This window comes from Lepisosteus platostomus, chromosome 27 (assembly GCF_059453375.1).
Source record: "Lepisosteus platostomus isolate fLepPlt1 chromosome 27, fLepPlt1.hap1, whole genome shotgun sequence".
Classification (NCBI taxonomy): Eukaryota; Metazoa; Chordata; class Actinopteri; order Semionotiformes; family Lepisosteidae; genus Lepisosteus; species Lepisosteus platostomus.
In genome coordinates, this window is record NC_142637.1 from 646,470 (window position 1) to 661,291 (window position 14,822).

Here is a 14,822-nt window from a genome sequence, read left to right on the forward strand (position 1 = left end):
GGTGCAGAACAGCGCAACATTCATTTCTATATATTTCCCATTTTTTCATGAAAAAAAATCGAATTAGTTACTACGAGCTTGCCAACTGCTTAAAATTCTTTACTTTAATGTCTGTTTTGATTTAGTTAGGATTTCAATGCTTTGCATAAACCGAATGGAAATTAACATGCCAGTAGAGCACATTTAAAATAATTCGTCTAAAGTTGAACTGAAAGCTGCTGGGAGATGACAGACATATGTCCATCCATCCATATCTAAATCATTTCCAGTACAGCGTCTCCAGGGGAGTTGGAGCCTATCCCAGCAAGCAAAGGGCGCATGGCGGGATACTTCCTGAACGGGACACCAGTCCATTGCAGGGCACACACAGACACCAACACGCACACACTCACATCAGGGCTGGTTTCTACAGAGGCCAATTAACCTACCAGCATGCCCTTGGACTATGGGCTGAAACTGGAGTGCTTACTGGTCAGTAACAGTAACTCGCGTAGAGAATGGGGAGAATTTGCAAACTCCACACAGCTAGCACCCAGGTCCAGAAGTGAACCCAAGGCCCGGTACTGCAAGGCAGCTCTGCTGACCCCTGCGCCACTGTGCTTCTTAACCACCAACAGGCACATGTGCTACTTAAAAATGTAACTTGCTTATAATTGAAATTTGTCAGTTAGGAAATCTGAAAGCATCTATACTGACAAGTTTATCTTGTCAATATCACTTTCATCACATGGTTCGTTTAATGATTTTTTCTTGTAGGAATGTTTACCTTAGTGCTACAGAAAGGTGACCAAATGGAAAGCTGTAGATTGATCTACAGGCACAAACAAGAAATGTCTCCTTCAGGCATATCTTCACAAGTGTATTGTCACGGAGTCTACTCATTTTTGTTTGAATATTTAGAGAGCTGAATACATTTGGCCACAAAAGAAAGGTGCCCCACTGGTAATAGAGAGGAAGTAAAATGCGTCTGCATTTTTAAATAATGATGTCTTTCATGTTTGAAAAGTCGATGCCACAAAACTTCCTGGGTCCCCGTCTGCTCAATATTGATGAGTAAATTTGTTTTGCAAAAGAAACACATAAATTACATTTAACCAGTTCTTTCCTGGCTGCATTTTCTCATTAGTACATTCGCTTTCCTGTTTTTATGACACTGAAGTTTTACCAGTTATCAACACAACTAATCTTGCGGTATAAGCTCAAGAAGGATCAGCTTCCTTATGGACCAGCACTATGACTGAAGAATAATCATCTAACTAATTTATAAATACTTCATCAATCATTCATAAACATCTATGGTGTAGTGAATTGACAACATGCCGCATGTGAAGCATTGTCAATGCATTAGTATTGAGATGTAATTCACATCTCCTGGTCTAAATTAACAAATGATGGTTTTGTTATTTAGTTGATCAAATCCTGCCTAGGATCTACAGTAGAACAAACTGTATATATCATATTTCTGATCATTACCCAGATAATGGACTGTTATTAAATATGGCCAGATTTTAATAGCATGAAATAAAAACTGTCACAATTGCACATTTATGAAAGAGACAAAGGGATAGTTTGATTTGGTCAAATGGGGACATGTAATTGGTTGTGTTGTCCATTACAGAAATATTTAGGATTTCAGAATAAGTTTCCATTGTCAAGAAAATTCCAAATTTCCTACCGGTTTGGTAGTTTTCAAAAGGTCTGTCGCTTCATATCCCCTTTTATCTGCTTCAGTCCAATTGAGTATACCTGTTTTAGAAACATTAAAGAAAAACAAATTAAAATAGGCAAGCAATTAACTTATGAAAGGGGAGAATAGAAAACTCAGAAGAGGCCATACTTGTCCGTCAGGTTTGCCCAGATACTGGACCTCTGATGGCTGAAAGATTCCCACTGCACCACCACGGCTTTGATATTTGTTCCTGTACCCACCATGTAAAACCTTTCAGTAAAACAGTCAGTTTCCTCACTGTACCAAAATGTGAAGCATGACATCATGTACACCTGCCATCCAACAACTGGCATGAAGCAGGACAGACCCTGGGAGGGACGCAAGTCCACACACACGCTCACACCAGGCCAGTTTTCCCAGAAGCCCATTAACCAGTACTGTCCTGTATGTCTTTGGACTGTGGGAGGAAACCAAAGCCCCTGAAGAAAACCCACACAAACTCCACACAGACAGCACACCAGGAACTGAACCCAGCACCCCAGCACTGCAAGGCAGCAATGCAAGCCACTGCGTCACTGTTACTAGTAATGTAAAAAATAATTGCCTGGTAAAAACATGGAACAAAACTGCCAAAAGCAAAAGCAATGCAGTCAGTTTTAATTCACTTACAGGGATATATTTTTGTCAGCACATACCTTGCCGAGATAATGTGAAATAAATATTCCACCCAGTGGTTCTATAATGACAGTGAAAGAATTGTATTTGCATTGTACACTTAGGAGAGATTGCTCATTAAATTCCAGTAATTTGAGAAGGCAAATATTTATGTATTCACAGAAATGAATACATTAATTTGCAATTACTTTAAAGGAGATGCAGCCAAACCCCAATAATGCAGATGTGAGAAGAGTATTTTTGGCTTTAACACATTTAATTAGAGGGGTCACCGCCTGGCCATGCACTCAAGGAAGTTGGAAGCTGTCCCCTCACACACTGAGCAAGCCAAGAGTTTGTCATGTATCTGGGGGTGATGGAAGGGTGTTAGTGTGACGAGGTGCTCCAATGGCCTCTATTATAGCCGTTTACCATGAACTCCAATGAGTCGCATGGATTGCCACATGAAAGGAAGATGTTGAACTGCCCATCAGCTTCTGGGACAAGTTCTTTCTGGAATTTGACAAGTACATTAATATTTATTTCTGCATTAAGGAGATATTCACAATCAGCCTTAACACCCTGCATTTTTATTCTGAAACAACACTACGTAATATACTTCTTTTTTTACCATGTGCTAGGAAATAAAGAAACTATTCAAATGCAGAGAGATACAAGCAATGTAAATGTGAAGCCTTACACTAACTAGCAGAACATGATGGAGAGGTTGAAACAAAAGAAAAACAAGTTGCCTGTCAAAATAGTGGATAATATATACAATATTTCCAGGATCATCATTGACATGGCAAAAGAGATATTTCTGCACATCAGTGAAATACAACAGAGGAAAACAGCCTTTTCTTGAATAGGTTTTGTCTCTGGTGTCTTGTCAGTGAATGGCTCCAGAGTGCAGTATTTTTTATGCTCCCTGTTCTTTTGAGTGAAGCATGAAGGCAGACCCATGAAACCTCTTGGGGCACTGTTTCCACGACAACCAACAGGCACACATGATTCTTCTTTCTGACAGGCCTCTTTAATTTGAGCCAAGCCAATCAGGATGGCCCCTGAGCCAGGGGCAGGGGCAGATTTTGAGTCCTCCCAGAATATTTCAGAAAAATGAAGTCTAGGGAAAGGGCAGTAAAGAATGCTCGTTATATTCTCTGTGTTCTGTGGTCAAATGGGTGGAATGAGCCTATAATGGAGGAGATTACTCCTTAGAAAGAATGGCTAGGAGGAGGAATAGTTCAAGTTTCCTACAGAACCATTGGTAATATATCCTCCTGAAAGCAAAAGCTGGCTCACTATCTGCTTCCAATTTTATAAATCAATCTTTTAATGCATTAACAAGCAGTCATCTCATCTGACAGGAAATGTAAAAGTCTAATAAAATGGGGAAAAGTAAAACGAGCACTTACAGATTGCATTTGCAACAAATGGTTCTGAAAACATTTTCTGAAATACCCAGCCATTCCTAGCCAAATAATTTTCATTTATAGTCTGTTGGGTTGCTTTCTGATCTCCGGAGAACATTTGTAGATAGAGGTTGAAGCCTTCCAGTTTTGTTGCTGGAAAAATTCTCTTGCACAAAAAAGATTAATGGGGTGGCTGCCTGCTAGCCAGTGAAAAGAAGAGGAACATGGAGCCACCTGAGCCAAGGCACAAACAATGCTGTTTAAATTTTACAGAAAAAGAAGAAGAAACAGTATCACTGGTGAATTAGTAAGAGTTATAGTTCTAAAATGGTATTTGAATATTTCTGATACTCAGTGGTATGAAAGGACTGATTAAATAGACTGGAAAACAGAGAGCATGTTAGGTATATTTCTGGAAAGGATATCGGAGTGATGAGAGTAAAAACTAAAAGACACATTGGAACCAAAACAATTTCCTGTAGACAGGAGATTGGGGAGGATAGATGGACATTTCTTTTCCACGGATTGCATGGGAGGTCCTATAGAAGGCAATTAAAACACCTGTTTCCAGCCTTATAAGTTCCATGCAGTCGACCACGAGGGGGCACCTCCAGGAAAACCATCAAGAAGGATTAGTGAGGAAACAGAAGACAGGACTGAGCAGGTCTGGATCAACATTCCAGCCTCTTCAGGCAGGAAACACAAATGCAGAAAGTTATAGAAAAGAAATGAGACTTGGACTTATTTGACAAATGAGTCATAAGGTATCTAGCAATTGTATTAAAAAGGAACAGCAAAGAGAACACTGTCACCATCACATTTTATTTCTTCTTCGCAACTTTCCTTCTGAAGTCCTGAGTACTTTACTATAGTTCAATCTTTCATTTAAAAAACAAGGAGTAGCATCATTAGATAACTGCTATATTAATTGAAAATACAGTTTATTAAAAGACCAATTAATATATACAAAGTGAAGTGAAAACATAGATATGTTAGCACAGAAAGGCTGCAGAAAAGCATTGCTTCTCATTAAGGTGCTTCTGTATATTTATTTTGGGTTTAAAAAAAATCAGTTTCTATATATTGTTTTTCATTTTAACTACTTTTCTTAAATTATTTTCACACTCCGAATATGTCAGAAAACCCAGAGAACTGTCAGTTTTACCTTAGAAAGCTCTGATTTATAAAGGTAGTTTTCATTTGCATTTGCAATTGCAAAAAATTCCATCCACACAAATTACAACACATGATAGCACATCATAGAAACAATTACCTGGAATCTGGAATGTTGTCCAAACTTTTTTTCTTAGACCAATATTGAAATGTAAAAGGGAAAACGCAGACCTTGGGAGGTCAAAAGAAAGAAAGACACGTCTTCCTGTATCATTTGTTAATTTGTATTCTAGGTCTTAATAGAAAACTTGCTCTGAGTGTCCATTCTGAAGACTGTAATTACAGCATGGAGACATGAACTAGACATTCACTGAAGCATGAAGCAGGCTGTAGCAACAGCCAATTTGTTTCAGCAAAGGGGAGTGAGGTTCAGTTTGTTTCCTCACTTCATGTAAATGGATGCAATGCTACACCAATTTTGTCTGACAGGTGAAGTGGTGTGAATGTGTTTAAAAACAAGTATTTCACAGATGTCAAATCTGTCAACACCACACAGGAAAGGATTCGGTGCTTGGCTTCTGAGGTGAATATTAAGAATTGTGCATCATCACTCACCTAATTGTTGTCCCCAGTAGGATGATTTTTCTGAATCTGCTTTCCAGTTTTAATTTTTGTTTATATAATTTTGAACATTAAACTTCTTTAATTTTTTAATGAAAAGATTGAAGCATAGCAAATAATAAATCAATTCAGAAGATGTTTTGTCTACAAGTTGTTGATAAAGAGTGTTAGCACACACCTAGGAGATGTCTAGGCAAGCGCTGTTTTTGTAATACAAAGCCTTATGAAAGGCTTGATCAAATTACAAGGGTTCAACCAGTGAGTAGTAGCCATGTTTTTTTTTCAGTGAGTTGAAAAGAGTTTCCAGGTTACAGCACTAAAGAAAGCGGACTAATGTAACAGAAGAATCAAAACTTAGTTCAAAAAGTGAAACAAACATAAAATACTTTGAAGGTTTGACTAAGAAGCTGTATCAGCCTGTGAGTTGCAGATGAGTGCAGTAAGTACTCATAAAAGTAAAAAAAAACTGTAATTTAATGAGGTTATTCACTGGTGGTTCCTCCCTTTTTGATTAACACTACTGAGAATAGACGGCATGACTTTAGAAACAGTTGTGGATGCATGGAACATTATGCTAGATTCATAAATTTTCTTATCAGTGTTTGCGTTCTTATTTGCTCTTAATAAACTTTCTTAATAGGAAAACTAGGTGGTTTTACAAAAAGAATTTTGTGAGCAGTTCCTCTTTGAGACTATGTACTGCAGTAATAAGCACTTCGACTTGAGTTTCATTAATAAGTCTGCTTTGTGTAGATAAGTGTAGCAGCATCTGCTATAAGTCAGTTCTACATGAAGCCCAATCATAATTACACCAGTATCTGACAGACAGTATGTTTCCTGGTAGTCTCAGGATATTCAATTAAATGTCTCTTCAGGAGTTACTCTGCCTCTACCCAAGAAGGGATCTTCCTTTAACTCCACATGTACAGGAAGATACCAACTTTAACTCCACATGTACAGTATTATAGAAAAGAATGAAAAAAGAATGTCAGGTGTTGCTAGCTTGTAGCCATATGACCATTGAGGCTGATCAGACCAGAATTAAGCTGAACCACAGTTGAATCGAACTCATATTATTGGTTTAGATAGTAAGCTCAGGCTCTATCAGTGAATCAAGTAATGGTAGAGGGTCTAATTTGTGGTTTTTATTTTTCCCATGGTGTTATGTATCATAAAAACTGTAAATAAAGAACAGGAGGTCTAGAGCAAGAATGATTAGCTCCATCTCCCTTAAGCTGTCACCATAAATTACTGTTACGACTAGATTTTGTCAACGTTACCCAGGCATTTTATCCTTGGAATAAGTCTATCTGTCCTTCTGTAAACTCTCTCTCACGCAGCCCTGTCTTTTCGTATGACAGGATGACCAGAATTCACTACAGACCAGCTTCTAATTTTTCTGTCACAGCTTCAAGCTTGATTTCACAAGATCTCGCTGGAATAACATAATTGCATCTTTTACTTTTGAGGTATTTTCTAAATCTGTGCTGCCCCCTAGAATTCTTTAAGAATGCTGATACACAAGCAGTAATAAGTTCAATGATATACTATAACACTACAACAAGAAGTTTAAGAGCAACTATAAAAACTTTATTTCTTCAAGCATCTTCATATTTCCAGGGGAAAGTGGGTACAGTTATTACTGAGAACAACAGATACACATTGACTTAATTCCCCTCCCCAATTGACAAAATTCACTTTTTCCTTTACCAGAAAGCTGAGCTTCACAAATCAAATTTGTGCTGCTGAAAAATGTAATTTTAAAACTGAAGCTTTGTTACAGTCCAAATGAGCACTGGTAGACACCTACAGCATATGTAAAACTGATTTTCAATTAATTTCATACATCCTGAGCTCTCCTGTACTGTGTACCCAAAACATGATGCTCCACACTAAATTAATTAAAGGAATGAGCTCAAGAAATTTCATATCTTCATTGAAAATGTTGACTTCAGGCATTCAGGACTACCAGAGGCTACCCAAAAGAACCCAAACTCTAATATTAATTGTCATACCTTCCATAATAAAATGAAAAAAAGAGTTCACTTTTACTCAGATAAACTCAATCCTGTGAAGAACCTTGCCTTCTAGGCTTTACAACAGTATGGAATTTAACTTTGCGAAAAAAAGAAAAAGAAATGTTTAAAAATAGAACTGGAGGAAAATTAGTATAGTAGATATTTGATCCTCCAGTTTTATCCCCACAAAGGCAGTATTTTTTTCAGTTTTGTTTTGCATTGAATTGAAAATATTTTTGGAAGACAGGTAGGGCATACAATCCTTGCTAAATAAGCAGGTTTATATATATGTTTATAAGGGAAGAAGTAATTTATTTTATTATCGCTATTATCTGCTTGTGCAGGATTTGTCCCTGCAAAATTCCAAGCCCCTTTGACCTACCCTTGCTCTGGACCCAGAGTTTTAAAGCTGGGATCATCTGTTCTAATCCCCTCTCATTAAGGATGAGCTGCCTGATAGCACTGCCACCAGCCACATTCCCCTGCAAATGTAATAAAATACAGCACTGGATCATTGCTCCTGCTCCTCTGTAAATAACACACAAAATATAATAACTGTATAAAAAAATAAACTGTTTAGCTGATTATGCGTATTAACGGTATTTACAGCACAGCAAAACCTTTTCCTTAAATTGGAAAAAAAGAAGCTTTTTTTTGGCCAGCACCAGGATGCCTAGCGGGAGGGCCAGACTACATGATGAAAAAGACATTGATTTCTCATAGGATGATGGGCTAAGCTCTGTCTCTGGTTCCCAGATTTAGGATTACCCCATCTCCTCTCTGTACCCTGCTCGATGTCCTCGGGATAGACCGCTTGCCAGCTTCATTGGCAAAATCAATGTGGATTTCGCAGAAATACCCTGTGGTGCTGAGCTCCCTTCCAAAGCAGTTTTATAACTTAATTGTTTTACGAATTGGTGAGTTAAAGTGCAGTAGAAGTATAACCAAAGAGGACAAAGACACCACTGAGAAATGAATTACAGGGAATTTCACAAACACTACAAGAGGAAGATCTCAGGGTCTTATTTCCCTACATGATCCTAGCTTAATTTTTAATTAAAACTATTTCTTAACAATTTTTTCTAATTCTTAACCTTCACTTTTTATCCAAAGCTCACAACTTTGAGGAATGCTTCCACTGAGCCTAATGAATTCTTTATTGGCTACAGAAGGAGAGCACTGAACTGTGACATATTAATCAATACAAGCTGGGCAGTGGACTCTGGCTGAAGAGAAAGAGGACAGGAAACTATCAAAGATGGTTTTTGTGTTCCATCATATGCTTCTATCTTCACCAAATGAACTTTTCAATCTGTTGATTCTTAATCAAACTTTGTTCAATTTCTCAGATGATACAACTGTTACACAACTGCATTTTAAATTGAAAGTTCTTTTACTGTATCTGTAAAACACAGTAGCCTGGAACTATGTTTCTAAACCTGCTCGATATGAAGCTTCTGTCACAGATTGATGCCCAGAAACTATACATCAGATGAACTAACTTTATTCACACTGCTAAATGATACTTGTCCTGTTCTATTTATATCCCTTCCATTCTAAACACACTTCCATTCTCATAAAGTGAGGCAAGAGGAATTCTAAGTCATTTTGTGATTACACTGTATTTTACTCAAGTCCTGTAATAACTGTGACTGCCTTTTGCGGATTGTTTTTAAATGTGGCAATTAGAGCTCTGCTTTTGTTTTAAAAGATACCTTGACTTCTGTTTACACATCAGGCAGAAAAGAAAGAGCTGGAAATTTACACCACCTTTTGAATCATCTGTTAAACCTGGACCCTGCCTGCTTGAGGTCCTTAAAGAGCTCATGGCACTGTTTGAAAGGGTAGGAACATGAACCCCAAGGCAGGCTAAATGCCAGTTTTGTTCCTCTAGATTACCTGCTTAAATAATTACTCAATCTATGGAATTATTTCCATTTTGTCTGCTGTGTAATTTGGTGATGTAACATGTCTTCCAAACTTGAGATGTGTTCACTGCTACAGTACCTGTTAAGTCTTTCAGGAAATGATTTTGTAAGACAAGAAATATGTAAAGTCAAGAATTTCTGCTACTATTATTACCATCGCGTAATACGTGGAGCAAATCACTACATAGTTTTAACATAATTTACTTTAAAAAAAGTATAAGTGAAAGTATATACATGGGAGTCCCTACTGACTAGCAAAAGAATCTGCATTAAATTTGATACAGTAATGCAGTTTGGCATGTTAGCAAAGAACACAATAAACCTAAGAGACATAAATAAAGTGCGACCAATATTCCTACCTAGCTTGTTTGCTTGCTAGTATGGGGTGTCACAAAAACAAAGATTAGAATTTATTAAATCATAGAGCATTTTATTTTAAACAGCATTTAAAACTTGAAATTTAATATCATTGAGTGAGTACTTTGCCCAGTTAATCCTCTCAGGTTTATTTTATGAGAGGTTAAAGGGCTGTCCTAAGATGGAACCTTTGGAAAAGTGAACTGCTCCAGTACAGGTGTACACACTGGATGAAATACTAGGAACCTGTAGAAAAGAACAGACTTTGCCCCAGTAGGTACAGTAGCTGCATCAGCATGCACAGACTGCAAAATAACAGGTAAAAGTTTATTCCATTCTGAAAGGAAAAGAAAAGAGACACAATGTTCTTTTATTTTCCTTTCAGCATGGAATTAACCTTTTCCTGTTCCAATATTTAACTTACATTAGTTTTATATATAGCGTAATATAAACTTTCCATCACAATTCATGTTTCAAGATCTCCAGCCTTTTGATAACTAGAGGAATCATTGAATCTACAGTTGAGTCCTGCTCAGCATTACCCTCACCACAGCTCCAAAAGACAAGGCACTGAGACGGGAACTGTAAAGATTTCACAACTCTGCATAATACATTTCACATTCTGTTTGAGCTGTTCTTGCTCTGCAGGTCATGCAGAACCAACATATTCCTAGTATTTTCATCAGTGAGCGTATCTTCATATAAACAGTTCAGCTTCTGTATATTTGTTTGGAGGTTTTTAATGCAATGTTTTTTTCTATGATTAAGTCTGTACTGAATTTTTGTCAATGTATCAAAAACCCTTTCTGAGATTTGATGGAGTACTGTGGCATTTGATCAGCACCAGGGATGGACCTTTTCTAAAAATAACACAAGAATTACTTTCCACATGGGAGTCCTCAACTCAGTGTCCTTCAATGTGCTACACAGATAGTCCCTCTGAAGAGGATTGGATCTGGGTCTCCTATTGGTGGCTACCATACTGTACAGCACTCCAGTACAGTTTAGTCAAATAACTCTGCACTGGAGGAGTAATACAGGATGTCTGTATTTGTTTATTCTTGTTTTCTTTTGGTTTTTTTTTATTAAAAGGGCTTTCAATGAAGTGTGAATGATAATTACAGTGCAGTCTCTATTTTACAGAAAAAGCTCAGTGAATCTCTCCCTGCCGAATGTACTGTATGCCTTTTCCGTCACTGAAACTGTTTTAGTTTTTTAGTTTTTCTTCTCGGTTTTTGATGACTTTTTTAGCCTGAAAAGATGTCAGTTTAGGCATGGAATTTTTATTTAAAATATTCACATTAAAACAGTGTGTACATCATTTGCAATTCAACAAGATGAGACATCTTTGAAAGGGGGATAATGCTTTTGCTCTAGATGTCTCATTTTGTAAATAAATACACTGACGAGGAGGTTGGCCAAGTGTCTTGGTCGGCAAGCAAGGGTCTTAATGTATTCCAATCTGTTTCATATACAAGCACCCTAAGGAAACTTCCAGACATCCCAGGTGCACGTTTCACATATCATGAAATAGGATTATATATATTCAATTAATCTATACAGTATATCACAATGAAGACAAAAGAACAATATTGCTCTTTTCCCTGTCTTTCTGTCAACAGATTTTCTAAGGTTTTATATGATACTGTATATAACAAAGCCCAGAATGCCACAGCATACAGTATATGAACCATCCCTGCGCTAAATCAGGGCAATTAAATACATTTTTATTATTGTTTTTTTCTGATGAGATCATTTGAATATGTGATCTGTTGGAATGGAAGTGGAATTAGCTATTAGTCCTACTATATGGGGAAATACCCATTTCCTACACACCTGTCATTGCTAACCTAGGGAAGTAAAGGCAAAAACTGGATTTTGTTGCTACCAATTAAAGCAACTGTAGCTTAATTACTATTTTTTTTATAACAGCTCAAATGTAAAGCAAACTTTTCACTAGCTAGGTTGCAGTGTTGAAGAGGAAGGAATCTATGTAGTTAATAATGGTTTTTGCTAAAAATCAATAATTCTCTAATTAGCCAAACAAATTGCCTATTTCATTTCTGCGAGTTCTTCCAATATGCAGTGTTTATTGTTTTCAAAGCTGTATGCTTTCAAAAAAGTCAATTAAATAAAATAAACTAATTATACATAAAAAGCATAATTGGGGTTCAATACAAAATAAATTACTTCCTTTAATTAACTACCTTACTGACGAACAAAAGCAATAGAATGTTTTAAGTGCTAATTTAAATATGAATTCTGTCTTTTATTGCAAGTCCTTTGTTAACAACATTAGTCTTCAGATTATAGACTGGAGTCTTTACATTCCTTTAGAAATAGATTTTCTCTTCTACTTTCTGAAAGAACATGAAAATATCAAACTACTGTACACCTCACATACAGTAGCACAGATGTCCAGTTTTCAATTAACACAATCCAATTCACACTCCATTTACTTTACATTTATTTGGGTGTAAAAATGTGCATTTATCACTGTGTCATTATGGATAGCTCCTTTTATAAGATGAAGAAGCTAGCACTACTACCATACTGTTCCCTTGTCCAGGATTCCATCCCAGTTTAGGAAGCCTGTCTGTGTGCAGTTTTCATGTTCTCTCTGTGTTTCAAAGGATATTTGCTGAGTACTATAGTTTCTTCTTATCTTCCAAAACAATGTAGAGGTTAGACTTGATTACATATTCTAAGCTTTATCCATTATCCTGTTGGGCTTGTTCCCAGTACAACCATTACTGACTATGTTATAATAAAGGCAACATGGTATAACTTACTTATTCCTAAGGAACCAGGACAACGGAATGGAATTCATGCTGCACAAATGAGTGGGGATCTCACTGAGTGGCTCAGAATTCAGAAGAGAAACAGAAGGTACTGTAGAACCCAAGAGTTATTTCAAGTCAAGTGAATAGGATGAGGGGACATAACTGGACATGGGTTAAAAGACACTCATTAATTTTAGGTTAACCTTTTGGGCACAGAGAATTGTCTCAACAGGACACAAACTGCATATGGAGACACTAGCAACTTCCTGATGCTGTGATAGAGATATAGTAACAATACTACAGAAAAATGGTCTGTGTATAGAACAATGGTCAGAACTGCCTATTCTTGTCTTCTAGCACAAAAATTAAAGAATCTACAAATCCTCACATAGCAATCTTAAAATATTTCTATAACAGACATTTTGTCAGTATTATATTGTATTTGAGGTCAGAATGGGGGGATGTGTCAGCATGTGACCTACGGTACAAAGGATCTAGAAGACATTAATTCCCCACTGAAAAGCAAAAAGAAAGAAGATGTTTTGAATCTCTCCCCCATTCTCTCACTTACCTGAAGATGCTCCACAGCTGAAATGTTTGTGTTTTTCTTTGTCTTGCCTTTCATCACGGAATTAAACTTTACAGGTCTTTTGGATTGTATTAAAGTCACATTAAATAAAAATGGTGGAAAACAAAGAAAAAAAATCAGCATTAGTTTGGATAAAGCCAGGTCCTAACATACTTTTCTTAGCCTTTTCCAAAACAAAATTAGGGAAAAATATAAAAACCTATGACAAAAGTTCCATTTATTATTATTATTATTATTAAGAAAGTGATAATAATCTCTTTGATGTGATTATTTACGTGATTTACAGAGGCGATTAAAACCTGCCGTTCACACAAACATGTATAAGCCCTGCCCTAAATCTCTCAATGGTCAGATTTCACTGAAGCTTTGGAAATTTGGAAGCTGCTGTCTCAGTCATAATTTTCAGTACCTGATCAAGAGAGACACCTGCTAAACCCATGCTTCCCAGTCCTAGTGACCCACACACCTGTTGGGTTTCATTCCATCCTACTTTAATTAGATAACTGAAGCCTTAATTCATACAAGGATTTGCTTCATTGGAATATTTGGAATTTGTTTCTGGAAACAGAAAATTTAGATACAATACTTAAAGCTCCAACATGTTGAAGAGCTGGGAACAAACACTTCAAATTAAACTTATTATTAAGTCAATTAAGGGTTTGATTGTGGAACCGAGGGTTCGGCTGGAACAAAAAGCCTCAGGTGTGTGGGTCACCGGGACTGGATTGCGAAACTTTGTGCTACACCAAAATATAAGAGATCCGTATTCCTTTTCTATAGTCCCAGAGGAGTGTTGTCAGCATTATAGATTCAGCACCTAATGAGGCCAAGTAACAGGTTATGAATTATTTTTGTGGATTTAATTTTCTCTCTGAACAGTTACAGGCAGGAAAGGGTTGGTTTAACAGGAAACCGTCTAGATTCTGCTTTCTAGGGTAGGCTCAATTTAACAGATTTAATGGTGATAGCATCTGTGCTTGATAATCTCCTATCTAGAAGTTATACATTTGTATGGTAGGTATTGCAATAAAACTAGCTATGCGAGGTTCGGTAAGAAGCTTGCAGATTGCCAGCAATTCACAGATCAGAGTTTTTTAAGCATTGGTGGATTAAACTAATCAAAAGATTAATCAGACATGAAATACCAGAGGCAGTGGTGGCCTCTTAAAGCTTTGCATTTCACAGAGCCAGAGAATTAAGACAAAGAGTGTGGAGATATAACAACACGCTGCTCCCATATCCTATCCTACTTCACCACCAGCTAAAAGCGAGAGTTTACTGTTACTGGTTTTCACATTAATATAGAGTCTGCCAATGTGTGCAACTAGCAGAGCCTGAATTTGCATACAGAAAACATCTTGGTGAAGATGAATGGGGAATAAGGATCCTTCCTCAGTAAACTGAGTCTCAAAAAAAAAAGCCAAGGGTCTAGAGTAATTACTGGATTCTTAGCTTCAGTGGATCAATTTCTTTCAACAGAAGGCTATCATTTCAGAGGACATTGCCATTTACTTAAATGGATCATGATGTCAATAACATTTTAACTGAAATGAAATAAACTTTTTACATGTTACACTATAGCAACAATAGAATGGATGACTTTGAAGACACTCCCATTCAGATTATTAGATATTTCAGTAGTTATTTTGAATGCTACCCCCATTCTTGAATAAAAAAA

At 36.9% G+C, this 14,822-nt stretch overlaps 1 protein-coding gene across 6 annotated transcripts in view; it reads right to left on the reverse strand.

Annotated features, from left to right (window-relative positions):
* The window catches only part of ptprsa (protein tyrosine phosphatase receptor type Sa), a 314,111-nt gene that overhangs the window by 245,999 nt on the left and 53,290 nt on the right, over positions 1 to 14,822 (reverse strand). For all 6 annotated transcript variants that reach the window (XM_088622185.1, XM_088622187.1, XM_088622191.1 and 3 more), the window contains exon 2: positions 1,676 to 1,746. The gene's annotated coding sequence lies outside the window, so the exon portion shown is untranslated. The remainder of the gene's footprint in view (positions 1 to 1,675; positions 1,747 to 14,822) is intronic.